Source organism: Jaculus jaculus, chromosome 10 (genome assembly GCF_020740685.1).
Source record: "Jaculus jaculus isolate mJacJac1 chromosome 10, mJacJac1.mat.Y.cur, whole genome shotgun sequence".
In the NCBI taxonomy this organism is placed as follows: domain Eukaryota; kingdom Metazoa; phylum Chordata; class Mammalia; order Rodentia; family Dipodidae; genus Jaculus; species Jaculus jaculus.
This window is the reverse complement of record NC_059111.1, coordinates 25,103,235-25,129,836: the sequence shown is the minus strand read 5'-3', so window position 1 is coordinate 25,129,836 and position 26,602 is coordinate 25,103,235. Positions and strand designations below refer to the sequence as shown.

At 44.7% G+C, this 26,602-nt stretch overlaps 1 protein-coding gene across 1 annotated transcript in view; it reads left to right on the top strand.

Moving 5' to 3' along the window:
• The first annotated feature begins 358 nt into the window (after nt 1–358).
• The window catches only part of Chrna5 (cholinergic receptor nicotinic alpha 5 subunit), a 41,930-nt gene continuing 15,686 nt past the window's right edge, over nt 359–26,602 (top strand). The window contains exons 1-2 of the mRNA XM_045160890.1: nt 359–393; nt 21,781–21,932. The gene's annotated coding sequence lies outside the window, so the exon portion shown is untranslated. The remainder of the gene's footprint in view (nt 394–21,780; nt 21,933–26,602) is intronic.

Genomic DNA, 26,602 nt, shown 5'->3' with positions numbered 1-26,602 from the left:
ACTTTTTATAATCATGGAAAATGTTAATAAAAATTGAGAAAAAAAAAAAAAAGATTGTACCTGTCAGAATTCAAGCCTGGAGGCTGAGCCAGGGAGCCCAGAGGGGGCCAAGTGGAAGGGATGGGAGGGGGAGAGGGAGAGGGAAGGGGCGGAGCCAGGGACGGGGATAAAGGGGCGGGGCAGTCCCAGGGCGGGGCCGTGGGGAAGTGGGCGGGGCCGTGGGGAGGAGGGCGGGGCCAATCGCCGCGGGCTTCTCGGAGAAGCCGAGCCGAGCTGCCTGCGGGCGCTTTGTCCCGCGGGCTCCGGGCCGGCGCTGCGCTCCGGGCGACATGGTGGCGCGGGGCTCGGGGCTCCGCCTGCTCCTCGTGGTCCAGCTGGTGGCGGCGGCGCGAGGTGAGCCGGGGGTCGTGGTGGGGAGCGGGGGCTTGGTAGAGGTCGTCGTCCTCGCTGGGGGAGTGCCCGCCGCAGCCCGCGGAGATGTCATCCTGGCCCGGGGGCTTCCGCACAACTTTTCCCGCCGCCGGGCCCCGCGCTGCAGGGGCGCTGCCGTCCTCCCCGCCCCCGGCCGCCGAGGGGCTTCTTCCTTCCCACGGGATGCTCGTTCGCGGGCCTGGGGTAGGGGGTCCTTCGGTTGGATTCTAGGGGTCCCTGTCTGTCTGTCTGTCTGTCTGTCTGTCTGGCTTGTCTTGTCCCTCACCCTGGGCGACGTGTGACAACGGAGCGTGCTGGATGTGGGATGCTCCTGCCTCTCAGCCTCCGCTCCCCTCCGAGCGTGCTTTTCTAGGTCTGTTTTCCAAGATGTTGCAGACCCGAATAGAAACAACGAAAAATCCTAGTCCCCTTCATACATACCCCCTTAATACTGTTTTAGAGGAAGTCTTCGCAGTACCTTGAAGAAAAATACTACCGCTCTCCCCCCGCCCCCGCCCGCCGAGATAGGGTCTCTGGCCCAGGCTGACCTGGAATTCACTATATAGTTTCGGACTGGCCTCGAACTCACAGCGATCCCCCTACGTAAAGCGCCCGTCATTTAAAAAAAAAAGAGAAAAAAACAACCAGGAGCGGTGGCGCATGCCTTTATCCCAGCACTCGGGAGGCAGAGGTAGGAGGATCGCCTCGAACCCCAGCTGCCGCCCCCCCAAAGAAAATAACTTTTTATTGACAACTTTGGAAGCATTGAGAGCGTTTCTTTCCTTTTCCTTCGTGAAGGTTTCTTACAACCGTGATTTGCTGGTTTGAGGAAGTCTAACTTTGAAGACTAGAATGAACTATTTACAAGAGGCGTATGCTGAATCAATCAAATGCTTTCGGAGGGACAGTCATGGTTTAAGAGAAGGAAAAGAATGGTTTGGTAGCCAGACAAAACCTGCATCCAGATTATATGCTTCAGTGTCTTGGGACAACCCTTTCACGTTCTTACCTTCTGTGTCCTTCATTCACTCATTTTCAGGATGAAATAAGGCATGTAATATGCCAAGCATGGAGCCTGGCGCCCTAGGAGATGGTAGTGCCCTCTTCCCGTTGGGGAAGCTGAGAACCTATGTTTTAGCTGGGCCGGGCCATGTAAACAGCTACCTCGTCTTGCTGGTGGTTACTATTACAACCACAACCGGTTACTTTTAACAAGACCCATCTTATTTGTTTTCTACTTTTCTCATATAAGCTTTTTGGAATTTTGTTCCCTTTTTTTTTTTTTTTTTTTGGTTTTTGTTCCTTTAAAAAAAAAAGAAAGAAAACTTTTTGGGGGTCTGGTTTATGGGATGGCTTGGGAATTGAATCCTGGCCATCAGGCTTTGCAAATGTGCCTTTAACCACTGAGCCATCTTCCTAGCCTCAAATTGTATTGTGTATTTTCTTTTTCTCTTCCCTTCCCTTTCCTCCTTCCCTTCCTCCCTCCCTTTCTTTATTCCCTTCCCCTCTCTACCCTTTCCTTTCTTTCTCTTCTCTATCTTCTCCCCTCTCTTCCTTTCCTCCTTTTTTTTTTTTTTTTTTTTTTTTTTTTGTTGTTGTTTTGAGGTGAGGTCTCACTCTAGCTCAGGCTGACCTGGAGTTCACTATGTAGTCTCAGGGTGGCCTCAAACTCTGGGCAATCCTCCTACCTCTGCTTTCCAAGTGCTGGGATTAAAGGCGTGCGCCACCACACCTGGCTCTTCTTCTTCTTCAAGCTCACAGCTCAGGCTAGCCTCTAACTCACTGTGTATTCAGGGTCTGAGAAATTCTGGCTCTCCTGCCTCTACCTCCTGAGTGCTGGGATTGCACATTGCTTCTAAATGCTAACCTGCTTTTGTGATGAGCTATTCTTAAATGTGCGTAGCTGAAAGTACTGAACAGAGAGAAGAGACCTACTACTAATTTGCTTTGTTTTGGGGGGACATATTACTTGACCTTGCTGATTCTATATTTCTCCCTTTGAAGATGGAAGATTGGGAGCAGACTTTTTCTCTGGATAAGTTTACATATGTATCTTATGGTTGTCATATTTTATATTCTTACATTCTATCTCTCAGGCAAAGAGAATTTTCATCTACTCAGCCAGCAGCCATAACTGTTGACTGGTAGGAGGTCACAGAGCTGTGGAAAGTGACCCGGAAGGCAATTTTGCCAGTAGTGAAATATAATTTACTAGTACATTAAGATAATGTGAGTCTTTTGAATTGACCTGTGATTAGGATGGTGACTGATGGAAATCAGTCATTAGTTTGTAATAGTTCTTAGCCGTGTGACATTTTAAGTGGCTGAGACGTTTTTCTTAGTATATTTTTAGCATATGCATTGGCTGAGTTCTCCAGGCCAAGGCAAATAAAAGAATTCATAGTAAATGAGTGCCGTGGAGGCTTTTGTTCTTCTCACCTCTAGTCATTTCACTAACATTTTTAGAAATTAGCAAAAATGCCTGGGAAGTGTCTGTCACCTCTACTTTGTGCATGTTCTTAATCTGACTTTTCACACCGTTTATGTTGGAATTAGAAGTTATTTTGGCCAGGTGTGGTAGTACACGCCTGTATTCCCAGCAGTTGGGGGGCGGAGGCAAGAGGACAGAGTTCGAGGCCACACAGAATGGGAGAGCATCTTCGCTAGCTAGATGTCTGATGAAAGATTAATATCTAGGCTAGATAAAGAATTCAAAAACCGAAACACCCAGAAACCAAACAGTCAGTCAATAAATGGGCTAGTAACACAGCTTCCGAAGGATGAGGTACAAATGGTCTATAAATACCTCAATAGCAGCAATGCAACTTGAAGCTACATTGAGAGTCTGTCTCACTCCAGTCAGATTGGCTATCCTTAAGAAAGCAACAAATAAACCTGAGACTGCATAGTGAATTCCAGGTTCGCCTAGGCTGGAGTGAGACCCTAACTGCCCCCCACCAAAGGCAACAAATGCTGGGCAAGCATGGGGGTACTTAAAACACACACACTGCTGGTGGGGATATAAGTTAGTCCAGCCACTATGAAAATCAGTATGGAGATTTCTCAAATAAGCTAAAAATAGAACTACTATGATTCCTAGCTATTTATCTGCAGGACTGTCAGTCAAATTACCCCAGATATATTTGCACATCCATGTTTATTGCAGCACCATTTGCTATAGCCAAGTTGTGACATCAGCCTCGATGTCTGTCAGCAGCTGAGTGGATAAAGTAACGTGGTACATACACGCAGAGGAGTTTTCTTTAGTCATAAAGAGAATGAAATTATGTCATTTGCAGGAAAGTGGATGCAACTGGGGATTGTCATATTAAGTGAAAAAGACTCAGAAAGACTAATGTTTTCTTTCATTCATGGCCAGGCTTTACATAAGTACATAAAATTATATATATATGAAAGTAGAAACATGGCTGAAGGAAAGAGAAAGGCGGTTGGGAGGAGGCTGAAGATAGAAGATTGCATGGAGATGAATTTCAGTGAAAATACATGATACACTCAGATGAAATGCCTTTATGAAACCCATTACTATATACAATGATTATACACTAATAAAAAATTAAAGTTTGAGGTCAGCCTATCTTGCATAGTGAGATCCTGTCTCAAAAAACTTTTTTTTTTGAGGTAGGGTCTCTCTCTATATATATATGTGTATATATGTTTTTTTTTTTTTTTTTGGGGGGGGTTTCGAGGTAGGGTCTCACTCTAGCCCAGGCTGACCTGAAATTCACTATGTATTCTCAGGTTGGCCTCAAACTCTCAGTGATCCTCCTATCTCTGCCTCCCAAGTGCTGGGATTAAAGGTGTGTGCCACCACTCCTGGCTTCAAAAAACATTTTTTATAGAAAATATCAACTATGCTCTACCACCTAGACTGTGAACACCTGGAAGATAGGATCTTATTTGTGAATTTCATTGCAGATGTACTTGATTATATCATATTATATTTATTCTTTTTCAAGGTAGAGTCTCGCTATAGCCCAGGCTGACCTGGAATTTACTATGTAGTCTTAGGCTGGCCTCGAGCTCACAGGGGTCCTCCTACCTTGGCCTCCTGAGTGCTGGGATTAAAGGCATACACCACCATACCTGGCTTATTATTATTTAAAAATTTTTTTGTTTATTATTTATTTTTTTATTTGAGACCGATAGAGAAAAAGAGGCAAATAGGTAGAGAGGCGCCAGGCCCTCCAGCCACTGCAAACGAACTCTAGATGTGTGTGCTACCTTGTGCACCTGGTTTAAGTGGGTCCTGGGGAATCGAGCCTTGAACCAGGGTCCTTAGGCTTCACAGGCAAGTGCTTAACTGCTAAGTCATCGCTCTAGCCCTTTTTTAAAAAATATTTTTTGTTTATTTTTATTTATTTATTTGAGAGCGATAGAAAAAGGCAGATAGGTAGATTTTTTTAAATTTATTTAATAGTTTTAGTTATTAAAGAAAGAGTGAGTGTGGATGCATCAGGGCTTCCTGCGACTGAAAACAAACTCCAAACACATGTGCCTGTTTGTGCCTCTAGCTTTATTTGGGTCAATTTGTGTATTTGTCTCTACATGGGCCCTGAGGAATCTAACTCAGACAGGCAGGCTTTGCAAGCAAGCCTCTACTCAGCCCTCTCTCCCCTCCCCAGCCCTGGCTTTATGTGTGTACTGAGGAATTGAATTGGGGCATTTAGGTTTTGCAAACATGGTGCCTTTAACCTGTGAACTGTCTCCCCAGGCCCTGGCTTTTGTTTTTTGAGACAGGGTCTCATGTAGCCCAGGTTGGCTTTAATGTATAGCCAAGGATGAACACTGAACTGCTGAAACTCCTGTCTTAACCTCCTAGGTGTTGGGATTCCAGGTGTGTGCCACTACACCTGGCTTGTACCTGAGTTTATTAAAGTTGCCTGTGGATGGACCTTGTGGGATGATTTTCAGATGATTGTTAGAATAGAGTTTTTTTTTTCCCCCAATCTGTAATTACAAATTACATCTAGCAAGTAATTTTTAAAACTTGGCAGAGTTTTTAGTACAGTGATTTTAGCACAGTTTTTTTTTTTCTAATAACATTACATTCCTTTTATAACAATTGGAATTAAATTCTTTCAGATGACATCTTTAGTCTAATATTGAATAAGCAAGTTGACAGAGATGTTAAAATTAGAAAAGTTTAAAAAAGAGTAGAATTTGCATTTCTGAGAATTTGCTTCCTAATAGCACTGATCTAGTTTATGATGACAATATGATGGATAATTCTTTTCTTTAATTTTTATTTATTTATTTGAGAAAGAAAGAAGGGGAGAGAATGGGCATACCAGGGCCTCCAGTCACTGCAAACAAACTCCAGATGCATGTGCTCCCTTGTGCATCTGGCTAACATGGGTCCTGGGGAAGTGAACCAGGGTCCTTTGGCTTTGCAGGCAAGTGCCTTAACCTCTAAGCCATCTCTCCAGCACCCCCAAATATTATTATTATTTTTTAATTTTTTATTTATTTGAGAGCGACAGAGAGGAGGAGGGAGAGAGAGAAAGAGGAAGAATGGGTGCACCAGGGCTTCCAGCCACTGCAAACGAACTCCAGACAAGTGCACCCCCTTGTGCATCTGGCTAACATGGTTCCTGGGGAATCAAGCCTCGAACAGGGGTCCTTAGGCTTCACAGGCAAGTGCTTAACCACTAAGCCATCTCTCCAGCCCCCAAATATTATTTTTCATGATCCTTTTCTATGATAAAAAACTTTAAATGTTTTAGTCACAATTTAGGGCAAAATGGTACTATTTCTCCTGCTGTATTTAATTCAATGACCTCATTGCACTTTTCTTATAAAATAGATTCTAGCATTTTACCAGTAAAAATAGGAGTGAGATGTGCACATTTAAATTCTGACAAGGGGCTGGAGAGATGGCTCAGCAGTTAAGGTGCTTTCCTGCAAAGCCTAACAAACCTGAGTTCAGTTCCCCAGTGCCCATGTAAAAGCCAGATGCACAAACTGGCATAGGTGCCTGGAGTTCATTTGCAATGGTTGGAGACCCTGGTGTGCCTATACTGACTTGTCCTCTCTCTATCTCTGCTTGAAAATAAATGAATAAATATTAAATTCTGACAAGAAGGACAATATGAACTTTTGGATTTTTAAAATTTCCTCTTGAAAATCGTCAACTACATGAACAGAATTAGCTAAAACTTGAGCTGGGCGTGGTGGCGCACGCCTGTAATCCCAGCACTGGGGAGGCAGAAGTAGGAGGATCACCATGAGTTCGAGGTCACCCTGAGACTACATAGTGAATTCCAGGTCAGCCTGAGCTAGAGTGAGACCCTACCTTGAAAAACCAAAAAAAAAAAAAAAGAATTAAGTAAAACCTTTCTTTGGCTAAATCTATCTGTCATGGAGGAAGTGAAGGGTCCTGGCCTCCTGGGGATATTTAGAAGCATCTGCCTCTATTCATTGGCACCCACTAAAAAAATGTCTTTAGAGGCTGTCAGATGTGTGTGCCCCATGAGATGAAATTGTTTCTCAGTGCCGGGCATGGTGGTACACGCCTTTAATCCCAGCACTCAGGAGACAGAAGCAGGATCGCTGTGAGTTTGAGGCCAGCCCGAGACTACATAGTGAGTTCCAGGTTGGCCTGGACTAGAGCAGGACCCTACGTCGAAAAAACAAACAACAGAAGCAACAGAAGTTTCTCTCTCACTGCCCACTCCTCTACAATCCTGCTTTCGTTTTATTGACCAGGGCTTCTCAAGCTTTAATGTTCACAGAAATCCCTTCGAATCCTTTGGCGTGAGGTTCGAATGCAGGTGCTGAGTCACGTCAGAGGCAGGGCCTGAGGCTCGGCATTTCTAGCACACTCTCAAGGGTTGTGGACATTGCTGGTCAGTGTACCACACTCCAGGAGAAAAGCTAGACGGTTCCCCGTTCATCTCAGTTGGGTGAGTTCCTAGGAGTCAATGAAAGTAATTTTGGACGTAGTGAATTTCCAGTGAATTTTGGCTCAAATGACGACTGATAGAAACTTAGAAAATGAACATTTTCTTCCTATCCTAATGAAGCAGCTGCCTTTATCTTCTCCCTCTTTCCCTCCCTTCTTCTCTGCATTGCTCTGCCTCCTTCCTTCCTCTTTTTAATAGGGTCTCATCATGTAGCCCAGGCTATATTATGTGTAGACAAGGCTAACGTCAAATTTGAGATTCTCTTGCCTCAGCCTCACAAGTATTTGTTACCTGGTTTTTTGAGGTAGGGTCTCACTCTGGCTCAGGCTGTCCTGGAACTCACTATGTAGTCTCAGGGTGGCCTTGAACTCACAGCGATCCTCCTACCTCAGCCTTCCGAGTGCTGGGATTAAAGATGTGCACCACCACGTCCGGCTTTGGCTTTACTTTTAAATATTTCATTCTAGTCATTATTTATTCATAACTGTATAGTTTCAAGAAAAAATTTTTTTTTGAGGCAGTACTTCATGTAGCCCAAGATGACCTCAGTTATACAGCTGAGGTCACCTTGAGCTCCTCCTTCTCCTGTCTCCCCCAAGTGCTGGGATCACAGGGTATGCCACTACACCCAGATCTAAAAAGCCGACAAGCGTCTTATTAAGGCCATACAGGCTATATGACTTCATCTGTCAGTAGGTGTTTTAGTTCCTAACCATGTAAGTGTAGCAGCTGATAATACATGTTTATTACTTATGGAGAGATCTATGGTCCCAAGTTAAGACACTGAACTCTGCATTTATTTGAGCTGGTGTTGCTCAAACTTTTTGTGTGTGTGTGCATCTTGAGAACTATTGACTGATCTAAATTTAACCCTGCCTAAGGTCATTTTGTTATTCCAAATTCTCTGAAAGTCAGGGAAGGTGTTAAATTAAGTTTGCTAAGGCATATCAATTACAGTCCAATGTTACCCCATAATTCTATGATAAAAATCAATATTGAATATAACAAAAATCCCACAGTGAAAAAAAATGCTTCTGCAATTCATCTGTAATATTGAAAAACCAAATTTTTGTTGTTGTTTATCAAGATAGGGTCTACTGTAGTCCAGGCTGACCTGGAATTCACTGTGTAGTCTCAGGGTGACCTCAAACTCATGGTGATCCTCCTTCATCTGCCTCCTGAGTGCTGGGATTAAAGGTGTGCCCCACTACATCTGGCTAAAAGAGTAATTATTGGGCTAGAGAGATGGCTTAGTGGTTAAGGTGTTTGCCTGCAAAGCCAAAGGACCCCAGTTCAATTCCCAATGACCAATGTAAGCCAGATACACAAGGTAGCACGTGTCTGGAGTTTGCAGTGGCTGCAGGTCCTGGTGTACCCATTCTCTCTTTCCCTCTGTTTGTCTGCCTCTCTCTCTTTCAAATAAATCAATAAAAAATAAATAAAAATATTTTTTTAAAAGAGCAATTATTGAGTGTACTTATTGGTCACATTGAAAAGGCATTTATAGGGTTACCTGGACTCTTATAGTAGTATCAATATAAAAGTCTGGGTGGGGCTGGAGGGATGGCTTAGTGGTTAAGGCGTTTGCCTGCAAAGCCACAGGATCCCGGTTCATTTCTCCAGGACCCATGTAGGCCAGATGCACAAGGGGGCACATGCGTCTGGAGTTCATTTGCTGTGGCTGGAGGTCTGGTGTGCCCATTCTCTCTCTCTCAAATAAATAATAATAAAATAAAAGAAGCCTCCAGGTTGGTGGAGGCTTCTTTAAAAAGATAAATAAATAAAAGTCTGGGGTGGGTGGGAGAGGTGTGGCCCTCCCTGTTGTATTATAATAATAATGCCCTGCAGTTCAGTGCCAAAAGAAAAAAAAAGATATAATGGTTGATTATAATCACTGTTTTGTCTTCCTGTTGCTTAATATAGCCCTTCTGGTACTGCTGCAAAGAGGATTTTTTTTTTTTTTTTTTAAAGCTATCAAAGTCACTTTGTGTTAGCTTAAAAAGATAAAAGGAGACTTGGGCTGGAGAGATGGCTTAGCGGTTAAGCGCTTGCCTGTGAAGCCTAAGGACCCCGGTTCGAGGCTCGGTTCCCCAGGTCCCACGTTAGCCAGATGCACAAGGGGGGCGCACGCGTCTGGAGTTCGTTTGCAGAGGCTGGAAGCCCTGGCACGCCCATTCTCTCTCTCTCTCTCCCTCTATCTGTCTTTCTCTCTGTGTCTGTCGCTCTCAAGTAAATAAATTAAAAAAAAAATTTAAAAAAAAAAAAGAAAAAAAAAGATACAAGGAGACTTAACGGGGAGGATTAGCTAGTCTAAGAATGCCATGATTATGAATTAAGGATATATAATAGCTACCATACTTGTGAACCATTTTAGAGATATAATTTTATTTCTTTCTTTTGGTAGCCTGTGAAGATGTTTCAGGATATTGGCAGTGCCTCACAAAATTTAAAGCATACATACTCTTTTTTTTGTTCATTTTTATTTATTTATTTGAGAGTGACAGAGAGAGACAGAGAGAGAGGCAAATAGAGAGAGAGAGAGATTGAATGGGCACGCCAGGGCCTCCAGCCTCTGCAAACGAACTCCAGACGCGTGCGCCCCCTTGTGCATCTGGCTATCGTGGGTCCTGGGGAATCGAGCCTTGAACCGGGGTCCTTAGGCTTCACAGGCAAGCGCTTAACCGCTAAGCCATCTCTCCAGCCCCGTAAAGCATACATACTCTTGACTCAGCACTTCTGTGGCTAAGCGTTAGTGGTTGCATAAGTTTAGAAAGACAGATATGTAAGGATGTTAATTATGGCATTTTGCCATGGTAGCATTATTAGGAAGACACCCAAATTGGGGCTGGGGAGATGGCTCAGTGGATAAAATGTTTGTCACATGAGTGGGAGGAATTCAGACCCCCAACATCCATGTCAAGCCAGGCAAAAAATGTGCCAGATGTGTCTGATGCTCATTTGCAGTGATAAGAGACCCTGGTGCATGTGCACACATACAAATAACTAAGTGAATAATTTTTAAAGTTTTTAAAGAAAAACAACCAACCATAAACTAAACATTACATAAATGCCCATCATTGATGAAAACTCAAAATATAATACACCTATAACGCTTATGTTTGTTTGCTTTTGAGTTAGGGTCTCATGTAGTCCAGGCTAACCTGGAATTCACTACGTGGTCTCAGGATGGCCTCGAACTCATGGCGATCTTCCTACTTCTGCCTCCCGAGTGCTGGGGACTAAAGATGTGCGCCACCACGCCTGACACCTATAATGCTTATGAAGAAAGAATAGAGATGGGTGGATACCTAATGACTTAGTTTTGAATGAAGAAAGCAAGTTACAGAACTTGAATAGAGGACAAAATTTCTAACATGCATGCACACTACACATAGGGAGAAAGACTACATGTAGTGTGCATGCATGTTAGAAATTAAAATTGACAGCCAGGCATGGTGGCACATGCCTTTAATCCCAGCAGTTGGGAGGCAGAGGTAAGAGGATCGCTGTGAGTTCGAGGGCAGCCTGAGAATACATAGTGAATTCCAGGCAAGCTTGGCCCAGAGTGAGACCCTACTTTGGAACAACCAAAAAAGAGTCTACACTTCAAACTTAGTAATGCCTACACCTGTAGTCAGGGAGAGTGAGATGAGAGTCTCTATTTTAAGAACTTCTGGGTTTGAATTTTGACAATGACCACAGTTTATAATGTTGTAATGAAAGCATCATTAGAGAGGGAATTATGTTGTTTTTCATTTATTGAGGTAGGGCCTTGCTGTAGCCCAGAATGACCTGGAATTCACTATGTAGTCTCAGGCTGGCTTCAAGCTCACAGAGATCCTCCTACCTTGGCCTCCCAAGTGCTGGTAGCCCAGCTATCATTTAGGGAGAAGCAAAACAAATCTTGAATCTAATCCAATCTCTGCTTTTTACTAGCTACTTTTAATACAGCAGTGAGTCTCAAACAAAGGCTAGTTTTACACCACCCTCCCAACACACACCTCCAGTGTCTTAAGATATTTGTTTTCTTTTCACTTTTGTTTTTATTAACAACTTCCATGATTATAAACAATATCCCATGGTAATGCCCTCCCTCCCCCCACTTTCCCCTTTGAAACTCCATTCTCCATCATATCCCCTCCCCCTCTCAATCAGTCTCTCCTTTATTTTGATGTCATCATCTTTCCCTCCTATTATGATGGTCTTGTGTAGGTAGTGTCAGGCACTGTGAGGTCATGGATATCCAGGCCATTTTGTGTCTGGGGGAGCATGTTGTAAGGAGTCCTACCCTTCCTTTGGCTCTTACATTCTTTCTGCCACCTCTTTTACAATAGACCCTGAGCCTTGGAAGGTGTGGTAGAGATACTGCAGTGCTGAGCACTCCTCTGTCACGTCTTCTCAGCATCTTGATGCCTTCTGAGTCATCCCAAGGTCACTGCCATCTGAAAAGAGAAAATTCTCTACCAAAAGTGACAGTAGCATTAATATTAGAGTATGAACATTAAGAGAAGTGCTTACTGGTCAGTTTGGTAAGCATACTACATACATTTAGCCAAACAGCAGTAGACATTACACCCCTAGGGCTCATGACTACCCCTGTTTTAAGTTCTCAGTATCAGGGATATATTCCCTCCCATGGAGTGGGCCTCCAGTCCAATTAGAGGGCAGTTGGTTTCCACCATGAGAGATGTGCCACTATTGCACCTGTTGGCTCATTTGGCCTGGCTGGCAAAATTTAAGACTTGCAGTGTCCACTGTTGAGTATCTTCACTGGTGATTTCTCTCTCTCCCATTGAAGTACAATGCAGAATGGCTTCTTCCAGCTTTCTGTCAGCTGGCCTACATGGAGGAGGCTATCAGCTCAGCTCAAGCAGGATTTCTCAGTGGCCTTGCAGCCCAAATATGTGGAGTCTTCAGCAATAGGGTCTTACCATCGATTCCTGGTGGGAAACCAAGGGCCTCGGCAATGGCCTGTAATACTTTGGAGGTATCAGGGACCTCCCTGGCCAACAACTCACTGGAAGGTATCTTAAGATGTTTTTGGTTTTCATGTGGGGGCAGCGTATTTAGAGAGTAGACTCTTCACTACTAAACATTATACAGTGTATAAGACAGGCCCCCACAAGAGAGGGTATTCATCCCCACCTACCAGAAGTGCCACATCATGAAATCCTGGGTTTATATCTAATGGCTACAGCCATATTCAGATATTCATGAACTGATGTATTAGCAAAGACCTGCAGGGTGGGTGAGTTAGCCATGTGGTCAGGGATGGAGAACGTGTATGTTGCAGGAGAGAAGAGAGACATGTCTGAGAAACAGACCCTTCAGCGCAATTGTGGCCAAGGGCCAAGGGGAGAGTCACACCAGAAGAGGCTGGGGACAGACCCAGTGGCACTTTGGCCTTTGGGATTTGGATCTGTCTTTTTGTCTTTTTTCCTCTCAAAATTTTATTTATTTGATAGAGAAAGAGACAGAGAGGTGTGTGTGTGTGTGTGTGGTGGGGGTGACGGAATGATCATTCCAGGGCCTCTGGCCACTGCAAATGAATTCCAGATACATGTGCCACCTTGTGCACCTGGCTTATGTGGGCCACTGGGGAAATGGACCTGTGAAAACAAAAAAATGTCTTAAGATACAGCTTAAGATAGCCATGGTCAATCTTTTTGTTTATTTATTTTTATTTTAATTTTTTTTAATTGACAACTTCCATAATTGTAGACAATAAATATGGTAATTCCTTCCCTCCCCCCACTTTCCCCTTTGAAACTCCATTCTCCATCATATCCCCTTCCCCTTCTCAATCAGTCTCTCTTTTATTTTGATGTCATGATCTTTTTCTCCTATTATGATGGTTTTGTGTAGGTAGTGTCAGGCACTGTGCAGTCGTTTTGTCTCTGAAGGAGCACATTGCAAGGAGTCCTACCCTTCCTTTGGCTCTTGCATTCTTTCTGCCACCTCTCCCACAATGGACTCTGAGCCTTGGAAAGTGTGACAGAGATATTTCAGTGCTGAACACTCCTCTGTAACTTCTTCTTAGTACAAAGGTGCCTTCTGAGTCATCCCAAGGTCACTGCCATCTGAAAAGAGAAGCTTCTCTAACCAAAAATGACAGTAGCATGAATATATGGATATGAACAAAGAGAGAAGTGCTTACTAGGCAGTTTGATGAGCATAGTATATACTTTTAGCCAGACAGCAGCAGACATTACATCCCTAGGGCTCATGACTACCCCTGTTGTAGGTTTTCAGTATCAGGGATGTATTCCTTCCCATGGAGAGGGTCTCCAGTCCAATTAGAGTGCGGTTTCCCCCATGACAGATGTGCCACTATTGCAAACATTGGCTCATTTGGCCTGGCTGGCCAAATTTAAGACTTGCAGTGTCCACTGTTGAATATCTCCACTGGTGAGTTCTCTTTCTCCCATTGAACTGCATGCTTTTTCAGCTTTCTGTCAGCTGGTCTACATGGAGAAGGTTATCAGCTCAGTTCCAGCAGGATTTCTCAGTGAACTTGCAGCCCAAGTATGTGGAGTCTTCATCAATAGGGTCTTACCATCTATTCCTGGTGGGAAACCAAGGGCCTCTGCAATGGCCTATAATGTTTTGGGGGCATCAGTGAACTTCCTGGCCAATAACTCACTGGAAGGTATCCCACCCCTGGCACTGAAAATATTCTATTAACAATTTATGGCTTCTGAATGTTCCATTGTTGAAAAATGTAGGTTTCCATATGACTTATTTATAGCCTCTTAGATTTTGATTAGCCCTCCCTCTACTTTTCCTTTACTCAGTCTCTTCCCCTGACCTCACTTAGGTATTTTCACCCCCACTAATCTTTTCTTCTACTTATATATACACAATATCACCCTATTAAGTCTCCCCTTCTCTCCCTTTCTATTCCCTTTATATCTCCTTTCTAGCTTAGTAGCCTCTGCTACTGAGTTTTATTCCTACTCACATAGTCCAGTCATTTGTAGCTAGGATCCACATATGAGAGAGAACATGTGACATTTGGCTTTCTGGGCCCGAGTTACTTCATTAAGTATAATCCTTTCCAGAGCCATCCATTTTCCTGCAAATTTCATAATTTCATTTTTCCTTACCGTAGCCAAGGTCTATCTTAAGCAATGGAAAACTCTAAAAGGCTTATAAACCAGTAGATAACATCAGCGTTGTGTTTTGAAAATAATGCTTAGGGGCTGGAGAGATGGCTTAGCATTTAAGGCACTTGCCTGGGACGCCTAAGGACCCAGGTTCAGTTCCCACGTAAGCCAGATGCACATGGTGGCGCTTTTGTCAGGAGTTCGTTTGCAGTGCCTAGAGGTCCTGGTGCACCCTTTCTCTCTCTCTCTCTTTTTCTCTCGCTCAGATAAGTAAATAAGTAAAACTTTTTTTTGTTTAAAGAATAGAAGGCTTAGGTATCTGTACAGAAAACCAAGTGGTAGTGGTGGGCAGGGCAGGGCACTGAGAAGATGGTTGTGCCATCTGTTGGCTGGTGGTTCTTTTGCTGTACCTGGAAAGAAATCAAGAGTAGGCATAGAGAGGCTCGTCATGTGTTGGTGTTGAGTAGCTTTGCTTTGCCCAGCAGTGCCTGGCAGCTACAAGCCAGTGGAAGTCGTGGGAAGTGGTGCTTTCTAGTCTTATACCCTGTGGTTGGTTGAATGTAGAACGTTCCTCTGTGGAGTCATGCGTTTGAATCCTTGATCCTCATTTGGTGGCACTTTTTGGGGAAGATTGTAGAGCTTTTGGGAGGTGGAACCTTGCTGGAAGAACTGTGTCACTGAGGGCAGGTTTTGGGGTGTTACAGCCCAGCTCTGCTTGTCACATTCAGCTCACTCTTTCTACTTCCTCTCTGCTGACGTGGCAATGTGATTTCAGGCTGTCTGCTCCTGCCATGCTCTGCCCGCCATGGTGAAGCTTCTCAAAAACCCTAATCCCTGAATAAACCCTTTCCTTCCAGAGGCTGCTTCTGGCCCAGGTGTTTTGTTCTCGCTATGTGATCTTTTGGCCAACCTGGAGTATCAGGACCCATGACCCTTGACAGCAGGTGGAGCTGTCAGACAGGCATCTGAGACCCTTGGCCCTGAAGACTGGCTGGTCTCTGGAACTTTTCTGGAGACCCCAGCCTGTAGGATCTCTTCTCTGGCTCCCTGTAGCCTGTCATCCTCCTGCAGCCTTGGCTCTCTGCTTTCTTGCCATCTCTCTACTTTCACGGTCCTGAGCAGGGCCACTTGGCCGGAGTGTCTGGCTGGGCCTCCGCTGCCTGCGCATCGGCTGCCTCACCTGCTCCCACAGTTGGCTTTGCCATTTGCATTCCTACCTCCCCGGCTGTTCCGCTGCCTCTGCCTTCGTGTGTCCCAGCTGAGCCTGTATTAGCAGACAGGGTCAGGGCGGCTATGCGGAGTGAACCTGAGCAGCCGGCTTAGGTGTAGTGAGTTCAGGGAGGGGTGTTTGGTGTTTGGACTGGTCACAGCAGTCTCTCTGCTAGACTCCTTGAGAATGGGGCTCCCCCTCCTGCCAAGGGGGGAGTGGTTGGGGGTCATCTAGAGTTCACTGATGCTTGTGGGAGTGTCTGGTATCAACGCCCTTGGGCTCCACCTTCAGGACTGGGCGATGGTTGCGGTCATACTGTGGTTGGTTATATCCGAGTGTCTGTGGACTGTTTGCAATCTGCTTGGCTGTTGGATCACTGGTCCTCTTCTCAAGGCAGCTCGAGAAGCAAGGGAGCGTCCAAGAGCCGCTAATCAGGGAGTCAGATCGCCCACCTCCAATAGCTCCAACATCTTTGCTCGTCTGCAAGAAAATCCAGAAGGTGTGCTTACAATATAAACACGGAGACCTTAGCGTTGATGTTAGACTACAGATGTGGTCACTTCAAGAAGCCCTGAGGCCTGGGACCAAAGTCAAATGGAAAAGCAGGACCAGGGGCTGGAGAGATGGCTTAGTGGTTGAGGTGCTTGCCTACAAAGCCAAAGGACCCAGATTCCATTCTCCAGTAACCCACGTAAAGCCGCATACACAAGGTGGCACGTGTGTCTGGAGTTCGTTTGCAGCAGCTGTAGGCCCTGGTGCGCCCATTCACTCTTTCTCTTTCTCTCTATCTGCCTGTCTGTCTCAAAATTAATAAACAACTAAATATATTTTAATAAAAAACAAGACCAGCCAGTGACCTCCCTGCACCCCCAAGGCCGCCAGAGTTATGGCTTTGGGTTCTATTTAATACCACCTTGATTTTCTGTACCACTACAGCTCCTTGCATGTAGGCTGGGTCACATGGTGTGGAACTTTCCCCCTCTTTTGGAACTCTATAAAATCAGGAAACTAAGCCAGGTGTGGTGGGTAACACACACCTTTAGTCCCAGCACTTGGGAGGCAGAGGTAGGAGGATCACCGTGAGTTTGAGGCCACCCTGAGACTACATAGTGAGTTCCAGGTCAGCCTGAGTTAGAGTGAGACCCTACCTTGAAAAACTTAAAAAAAAATTGGGCTAGAGAGATGGTTTAATGGTTAAGGTGCTTGCCTATGAAGCCTAAGGACCTAGGTTCAATTCCCCAGTACTCATGTAAGCCAGATGCACAGGATGGCACATGTATCTGTAGTTTGTTTGCAGCACACATTCTGTCTATCTGCCTCTCTCTCTTTCTCTATCAAGTAAATAAATAAATAAATATATTTAAATATTTTATTTATTTGATACAGAGAAAGAGGCAGAGAGGGGGGGAGGAGAGAATGGGCACGCCAGGGCTTTCAGCCACTGTAAAGGAACTCCAGATACATGCACCTCCTTGTGCATCTGGCTTACATGGGTCCTGGAGAATCAAACCTGGGTCCTTTGGCTTTGCGCACATGCCTTAACCTCTAAGCCATCTCTCCAGCCCTGTAAGTATATATATTTTAAATTTCCTAAAATTGGTTAAGGTGATGGCTGCACAACTCTGCAACCATAACTAAAAACCAGTTCATTATACACTTTAGGCAGTTGAAGTGTATGGTGTGGTGTTTTGTACCCCAATAACGTTGTTACTTAAAAAGAATGAGAGAACATTTTGATGATTCGGAAACAGACAATATAGCAATAAATCAGAACTGAGAAGTATGCCATAGAAAATAACATTTATTTTCATACTTGGAATACCTTGTTGGAACAATGACTCTCGTTTTCTCTATGTAAGTCAGAAGGATAACCCACTACCCAGCGCTACTGTATCGCCTCAACAGCTAAGCCACGGCTCCAGCCCTACTGTATCCCTCCTTACGTGTTAAATATTTTATGCCTTTCCTGGTAATGGTCTTTTTTGATAAGTGCTTTTAGTAAATAAAATGTGACATTTAGGTAATAAAAATGTCAAAGCACATTTGAAAAGTGTCAGTAGCACTCTTTATAATGAAGAGACTGAAGTCCCCAGAGGTTGTCATTTGCCCTGGATCCGACAGCTGAGGCAGGCTGTCACCAGGCTTCGATGCCATTCTTGTGACCAAAGTCCAAGGCTTGTCTTTCTTTCTTTCCTTCCTTCTTTCTTTCTTTCTTTCTTTCTTTCTTTCTTTCTTTTTTTCTTTTTTTCTTTCCCTCCTTCCTTCCTTCCTTCCTTCCTTCCTTCCTTCCTTCTCTCTCTCTCTCTCTCTCTCTCTCTTTCTTTCTTTTGCCACCTTTTAAGGGTAAGTGCCAGTGACGCACAGAGCTGTCATGACATGAGACAGTCCTCTTCTTTCACTAGCTCCCCCCGAAGGACCATACCCTCCCCAGGCCTAGGTGATTACTGACTCATTTACTGTGCCTACACGCGTACCTATTCTGGACATTTCATATAAGTGGAATCATAATATGGGGTCTCTTGTGACTGCCTTTCTTGTACTTACTATGGTGTCTCCAAGTCTCAGCATGCATCAATAATTCATTCCTTTTTATGACTAATCTGTCATACGGATATTCCACATTTCATCTGTCCACTTACCAAGTCAGTGAATTTTCGGGTTATTTTCACCTTTTGCCTCGTATAAATCATGGTGCTGTGAGCGTTCATGTTCAAGGTTTTGGTGAGTTATCTGTTTTCAGTTGGAATTGCTGGATATACCTAAGATAACGCTGGGTACTTTTCAAAATATATATTTTTAAGATTTTTTCTTTTTTGTTTATTTTTATTTATTTATTTGAGAGTGACAGACAGAGAGAAAGAGGCGGGGGTGGGGGGAGGAGAGTGGGCACGCCACTGCAAACAAACTCCAGATGTGTGCACCCCCTTGTGCATCTGGCTAACATGGGTCCTGGGGAATCGAGCTTCGAACCGGGGTCCGTAGGCTTCACAGGCAAGCATTTAACCGCTAAGCCATCTCTCCAGCCCTTTTTAAAATATTTTATTTGTATTTGTTTATTAGAGACAGAGAGGAGAGTGAGAATGGGAGTGCCAGGGCCTCTAACCACTGGAAACAAACTCCACATGCATGTGCCACCATGTGCATCTGGCTTACGTGGGACCTGAAGAATCGAACCAGGGTCCTTAGGCTTTAAAGGCATTAGCTTCAACCATTACGCCATCTCTCCAGCCCCTAAAACTATTTTTTTATTTACCCTAATTTTTAAAAATTATTTATTTATTTATTTGAGTGCAACAGACACAGAGAGAAAGACAGATAGAGGGAGAGAGAGAGAATGGGCGTGCCAGGGCTTCCAGCCTCTGCAAACGAACTCCAGACGCGTGCGCCCCCTTGTGCATCTGGCTAACATGGGACCTGGGGAACCGAGCCTCGAACCGGGGTCCTTAGGCTTCACAGGCAAGCGCTTAACCGCTAAGCCATCTCTCCAGCCCTACTTTTTTATTTATGTATGTGCATGTGTGTTTATGGCTGCTCCAGGGTCTCTTGCTGCTGCAGACAAGTTCCTATCCAGCTTTATGTGGACAGCTGGTGAATTGAACCCAGACCAGCAGGCTTTGCAAGCAAGCACCTCTAACAGCTGAGCTATCTCCCCAGCCCCCGTAACTCTGTTTAACCTTTTGAGGAGCTGCTAGACTGTTTTCCACAGTGATTTCACCCATTTACGTTCCCACCAGTAGTGATCTGAGTGTCTCATTTTTTTTCCATGTTCTCTTTAACATTAAAAAAAAATTATCTTAGCCAGACATGGTAGCACACACCTTTAATCCCAGCACTTGGGAGGCAGAGGTGGGAGGATTTCTGTGAGTTCTAGGCCACCTTGAGACTGTATAGTGCATTCCAGGTCAGCCTGAGCTAGAGGGAGACCCTACCTCAAAAAAACAAAATCTTATTTTAGAGAGAGAGAATTGGCACACTGTGGTTGAGTAGATGGCCCCCAGTGTATTGAGTGTTTTATTAGCTTGTAGTTTGGATCTGCAGCGACCTAGCTGGAGGCAGTTTAGGGTCCAGCCCTAACGTGTGGTGGTGGGTTTGAGATTCCAATCTAAAGTTCTATAAAGTGTGCCTAGCTAGGGTTCCTGAAGTGTGCTGTGATGTGTGGCTTTTGTTTGTGGTTTTTCTCTTTGTGTTTGGTCCTGTGAAAGCAGGACCAGCCTCTACTATGGAACTTCTCCTGGATCTGTAAGCTTCAATAAATCACTTCCTTCCATAACTGTGCCTGGTCTGGAAGTTCAACCCAGCGAACCTGAAGCTGTCTGCTGGCACCGATGCTTCAGCCACTGCAATCAAATTTAATATGCTTGCGCCACCTAGTGGGCATGTGTGACCTTGCACTTGCCTCACCTTTTGTGTGTTTGGCTTACAGGTGATCTAGAGAATTGAACATGGGTCCTTAGGTTTTGCAGGCAAGTGCCTTAATTGCTAATCCATCTCTCCTGCCTGTCCTCAACATTTTTTTTTAAACTGCCTTTTTGGTAATAGATACTTTAGTGAGTCTTCAGCCATGCCACCCTGCAGCACCCAATATCCTCTGATATCTTAGTATGAAGGTGTACCTGACTGTGACTTTTAAGGGTGTTTTGCCTCATAGCAAATGGTGTTGAGCCACTTTATATGTACATTTTGGCCATTCTTCTGTGGAGAAATGTCCACTGTTAGTTTTTTTTTGTTTGTTTGTTTTTTTTAAACTGCTTCTCACTCTGAATTCCAGTAGTCTGGCATTCACTATATGCAACTCAGGGGCTGACCTCAAATTTGTGCCAATCCTACTTTCGCCTCCCTGAGCGCTGGGATTACAGGTATGAACCACCACACCCAGATTCTTGCCTATTTTAAAACTAGATTTTGTTTGGTTTTCACTCTAGCCCAGGCTGACCTGGAAGTCACTTATGTAGCCTCAGGCTGGCCTAGAACTCACAGTGATCCTCCTACCTCTGCCTTCCAAGTGGTGGATCAAAGGTGTGCGCCACCATGCCGGCTTATTTTATTTATTTTTTAAAAATAATTTTGTGTGTGTGTATATGTATGGCATGTGTATGTGTGTGTGTGTTTTTAGGAGTGTGAACACAAGCATGTGTGTGCCAGTGTATGTTTTCACACATGAGTGTGAAGGACACAGGTCACAGGGTCTCTTGGTGAACATAGCACTCACTGATTCAGCTGTACTAGCCAGCTAGTGAGACATAGAGATTCCCTGCCTCTACCTCCACCCCCAGCTCTGCAATTATAGGGGCACACAATCATGTCTGCCATTTTATATGGGTTCTGGGGATCCAAATGCAGATCATCATGCTTATGTGCCAAGTACTTTACCCACCGAGACATCTCTCTCCCTTCCTCTGTTTTGATTTTTTAACCAACTGTGATGGTTTGATTCAGGTGTCCCCCCCCCCATAAACTCAGGTGTTCTGAATGCTAGCTTCATCATCGCTGCATTGGCCAGGCTTGCTGACCTACAACCTGCTAGCTGTTCCTCCTGTCTCCACATTCCATCTCACCACAGAAGCACCGGGGATTGCAGATGTGTGCTAATGCATCCAGCCTTATGTGGTTTCTGAGGTTCTGAGTTTAAATGTGCATGCGTACACACTGAGCAGCTTATCTACTGAGGCATCTCCCCAGCCCTGTGATCATCTGCTTTTTTTTCCTTTCTATTCTTTTCCTTTCTCTCTCTCCTTCCCTTCTCTCTTCTCCCCTCTTCTTCCTCCCTCCCTCCCTTCTTTCTCTCCCCTTACCTTTCCTTTCCTCTCTTCTCTTCTCCCTCCTCTTCCCTCCTCTCCCCTCCTCTTCCCTCCCCTCCCCTCCCTTCCCCTCCCCTCCCCTCCCCTTCCCTCCCCTCCCCTCCCTTTTCTGTTTTTGAGGCCAGATCTCACTCTAGCCCAGACTGACCTGAAACTCACTGTGTAACCCAAGTTGGCCTCAAACTCATGGCAATCCTCCTGCCTCAGCCTCCTAAATGCTGGGATTATAGGCATGAACCCCAGAGTCTGGTTTAGCCCTGTGATTTTCTTGAAGTATAGGTATTTGGTGGGAGCAAAGCCAGTATACTAACTTCTAAAATTTTGTTATGCAGGATTATCTGAACTATCCTTGGTTGCAAAACATGAAGACAATTTGTTTAAGGATTTATTCGAAGACTACGAAAGATGGGTTCGTCCTGTGGAACACCTGAATGACAAAATAAAAATCAAATTTGGCCTTGCAATATCTCAATTAGTGGATGTGGTAGGTGTGCATGAGCTTATGTATTCCACTTCACACCCATTTAGGGAGGGTCTGTAGTGTGCCCAGGTATGATAGCAGGCACTAAGGTTGTGAGACGTAGCCCCTTTCCTTAAGGAACTTTCGATAGAAAATGTTGCTGTGCCACAGACGTAGGTATACACTGAGTGTATATGCTGTTGTATCATTTAGAAATTGTTTTTCTTTTCAAGGTCTTGCTGTAGCCCAGACTGACCTGGAATTCAGTATGTAGTCTCGGACTGACCTTGAATGCCTCCCAAATGCTGGGATTAAAGGCCACCATACCCAGGAGAGAGAGAGAGAGAGAGAGAGAGAGAGAGAGAGAGAGAGAGAAGGGAATGAGGTGCACCAGGGCCTTTAGTCACTGTAAATGCAATCCAGATGCATGTGCCACTTTGCACATCTGGCTTTATGTGGGTACTGGGGAATCAAACTCGGATCATTAGGCTTTTCAGGCAAGTGCTTTAACTGCTAAGCCATCTCTCCAACTCCTAGAAATTGTTTTATCCCATTTTCTAGGAATAGGTTTAACAAATTTATAAATATTATGAAATTCCTCCTTACATGTGTTTAGCACATGACTAAAAAGTTGAAGTGGTCCAAGAATAGATTTAGGTTCTAAGTATCAAAATAAATAAAATAAAATGAAATAAAATCAACAGAACAGTGTCTCAGGATCACACCTACAACACTGAAGAGATGTTTATATATGTCATATGCCAGAGAAGATAGGCTTTCTTGACAGTCCCTTTTTCCTGTCCAGATATCCTTCCTGTTTACTCTAAGATATTCACACTTGTAAACTAGCTCATTCTTGTTTTGATCATGTTGATCAATTATTATTTCCATGCTGGGTTCCTAGAGTAGTGAAAAACAATCTACATATATTAAAAATAACATTTATAGTTGGGCATGGTGGCACACACCTTTAATTCCAGCACCCAGAAAGCTGAGGTAGGGGGATCGCCATGAGTTCGAGGCTACCCTGAGAATACATAGTGAATTCCAGGTCAGTCTGGGCTAGAGGGAGACCCTTTCTTGAAAAACCAAAACAAACAAATTATAGATATACCTTTATTTTATAATTAGAGAAGTCCTGCATGATTTTCAGCATTTATAATGTGTAAAAATATAAATAAAATAAGAATTGATTATAATTTTACTATCCGTAGATGGCTAATGTTAACAGTTGCTGGGCATGGTTGCACACACCTATCATTCCAGCATGGAGGAGGTGGAGGAAGGAGCATCAGGACTTTAAGGTCATCCTTGGCTGCACAGTAGTTCTAGGACAGCCTGAACTACACGAGACCATGTCTCAACCCAAACAAACAAACAAGAAACCACAAAAAGCACAAACCAATTTGTTGTGTTTCTTGCTATTTTTTCCTTTGTGTATGTTTAATAAAATTTGAATTTTTTTTTTTTAAGGTTGAGTCTCGCTCTACAGGCTAACCTAGAATTCACTATGTAGTGTCAGGGTGGCCTCAAACTCATGGCTATCCTCCCACCTCTGCCTCCCAAATGCTGGGATTAAAGGTGTGCGCCACCATACCTGGCTCCCTAGAATTCATTTTTATTCTTATAATTGGCAGAAAATTGTTCTGTTTTCTTATTATAAATAATGATACCGTTTGTACACAAACGTCTGAATTTCTCCTTTCCTTAGAAGGCAGGCTGGGGGCTGGAGAGATAGCTTAGTGGTTAGGCACTTGCCTGTAAAGCCTAAGGACCCCAGTCCGAGGCTCAATTCCCCAGTACCCACATAAGCCAGGTGCGCAAAGTGGTGCATGCATCTGGAGTTCATTTGCAGTGGCTGGGGGCCCTGGTGTACCTGTTCTCTCTCTCTCTCTGCCTCTTTCTCTCTCTGTTGCTAATAAACAATTAAAAAAAAAAAACTTAAAAAGGCAGGCTGGGCATGATGGCATCTATTTGTAATTTCAGCACTTAGGAGTCTGAGGCAGGAGGATTTCCATGAGTTGGAGGCAGGCTTGAGCTATAGAGTTATGGAGTGAGATCCAGTCTTAAAACCAGACCAAACAAAAAAAGACAGCAGTTAGTGGAGGCCTGAGGGTATATCTCAGTGCTAGAATTCTTGCCTAGCATGGAAGAGACCCTGGGTTTGATTTCTAGCACTGAGGAAAAGAAGAGAAAAACAAAGAAAGAGGGAGGGAGGGGAAGGAAAGGAGGAAAGGAAGGGAGGAAGGAAGGAGAGGGAAGAAGAGAGAAAAGGAGGAGCGGTGGTCAATCAAAAGATGAGTAAATGGGTGTGTGTGTGTGTTTAAAGTCTGTTGACGTAATCTATTTGTTCCAGAAAGGTCAATGAATATAAATGAACTATGTGCTTATCTCTTCCCTAGGCAATATGGGGAGATTTAAAATATCAGTAAAAGCAGAAAAGGGGAAAGTAAGATAATGTGGGGCTGGCTCTAAAAGAGCTTATTTCTAATTGAGGTTCCTGGCTCAAAGGAAGGTCACAGCCGAATATTGCAGTCCTGGGTCGTGACGCTGGGGTTTCAGAACTTGGTGGCTGAGATTATAAAGAGGGCAGGCAGAGGACTGGCATTTGAACAGATCTGGATGTAGGCAGTGCAGGATTTGACATGGTGGATGTTGCAGTCAGGTTCGCATTGCTGGCAGAAGGTACCCGACCAAGAGCAGCTTGTGGGAAAAATAGGGTTTATTTTGGCTTACAGACTCGAAGGGAAGTGTCACGATGGCAGGGAAAACGATGGCATGAGCAGAGGGTGGACCTCACCCCCTCACCAACATCAGGTGGACAACAGGAACAGGAGAGTGTGCCAAAAACTAGCAAGGGGACACTGGCTATAACACCATAAGCCCGCCCCCAACAATACACTGCCTCCAAGAGGCATTAATTCTCAAATCTCCATCAACTGGGAACCTAGAATTCAGAACACCTAAGTTTATGGAGGGGACACCTGAATCAAACCCCCACAGTGGAGAAGAACAATGCTTTAATAATAAGAAGGAACAATAAATATAATCCTAGTTTGTAAGTGCCGCATGGAGTTGTTTAGATCAAATCAGCATGGAAGCCATGCTCTGTAGAAATGGTCTAATAGGGGCTGGAGAGATGGCTTAGCGGTTAAGCTCTTGCCTGTGAAGCCTAAGGACCCCGGTTCGAGGCTCGGTTCCCCAGGTCCCACGTTAGCCAGATGCACAAGGGGGCGCACGCGTCTGGAGTTCGTTTGCAGAGGCTGGAAGCCCTGGCGCGCCCATTCTCTCTCTCTCCCTCTATCTGTCTTTCTCTCTGTGTCTGTCGCTCTCAAATAAATAAATAAAAAGTTAAAAAAAAAAAAAAGAAATGGTCTAATAGGGGCTGGAGAGATGGCTTAGCAGTTTTGGCGCTTGCCTGCAACACCAAGGGACCCAGGTTTGATTCCCCAGGACCCATGTAAGCCAGATGTACAAGGTGGAGCAGGCATCTGGAGTTCATTTGCAGGGCTGGAGGCCCTGGCACACCCATTTTCTCTCTCTCTCAAATAAGTAAATAAAATATTTTAAAAAAGAAATGGTCTAAGAGGATGGATTGTGTGGGGGGGCCAGTGAGCTCTGCGTTCACTATTCCTATTTGGTATTCCTCCCTTCTCCCTCCCTCCCGTGTGTGTGTATCTGTGTGTGTGTGTGTGTGTGTGTGTGTGTGAGTGTGCGATGCTTCTGCATGTGTTTCGTGTGTGTGCGTGCAGGCACACTTGTGGAGGGTAGAAGACAGCCTTGGGTGTCAGTCCTTGCTCTCCGCTGCGCCTGAGCAGAGTTCCCCACTCTCACTGGGTAGGCTGGCTGGCTGGCCTGCAGGCTTCCAAGGGAGACTCCTGTGCCCGCCTCTGCTCCTGGCTACAGGCACACTGGGATTCTAGACACTCGTGCCACAGTGTCTGGCTTCACGTGGGTTCTGGGGGTCCAAACTCAGGTATCCACTGAGGCATCTCCTCAGAGTCCTTTACATTGTTTTCTAAATATTTTACTTATTTATTTGAGAGAGAGAATGGTCATGCCCAGGCCTCCAGGCACTGCAAACGAACTTCAGACGCATGCATCACCTTGTGTGTCTGGCTTGCATGGGTCCTGGGGAATCAAACCTGGGTCCTTAGGCTTCACAGGCAACCGCCTTAACCGCTAAGCCATCTCTCCACCCTGAGCTTTTTTGTTTTATTTATTTATTTATTTATTATTTTTATTTATTTACTTGAGAGTGACAGAGAAAGAGGCAGATAGAGACAGAGAGAGAGAGAGAGAGAGAGAGAGAGAGAGAGAGAATGGGTGCGCCAGGGCCTCCAGCCACTGCAAATGAACTCCAGACGTGTGCGCCCCCTTGTGCATCTGGCTAACGTGGGTCCTGGGGAATCGAGCCTAGAACCGGGGTCCTTAGGCTTCACAGGCAAACGCTTAACCACTAAGCCATCTCTCCAGCCCTGTTTTATTTTTTAAACTTGGTGAGCTTTCCCACTGGTACAAGCTATGTAGTTTTCAAGGCTGAGTTATGTCAGACCCTATGTGAAATCTGATCAGACTTCCTAAGGCAGTCTCCTCTGTGCAGACAGCGTCTTGCACACCAACATAGAGCCTATTTCATTGATCTGCAGAGCAGGGAGATTTTATTCCTGTGTTTATTTATCCTTGTCAGCATC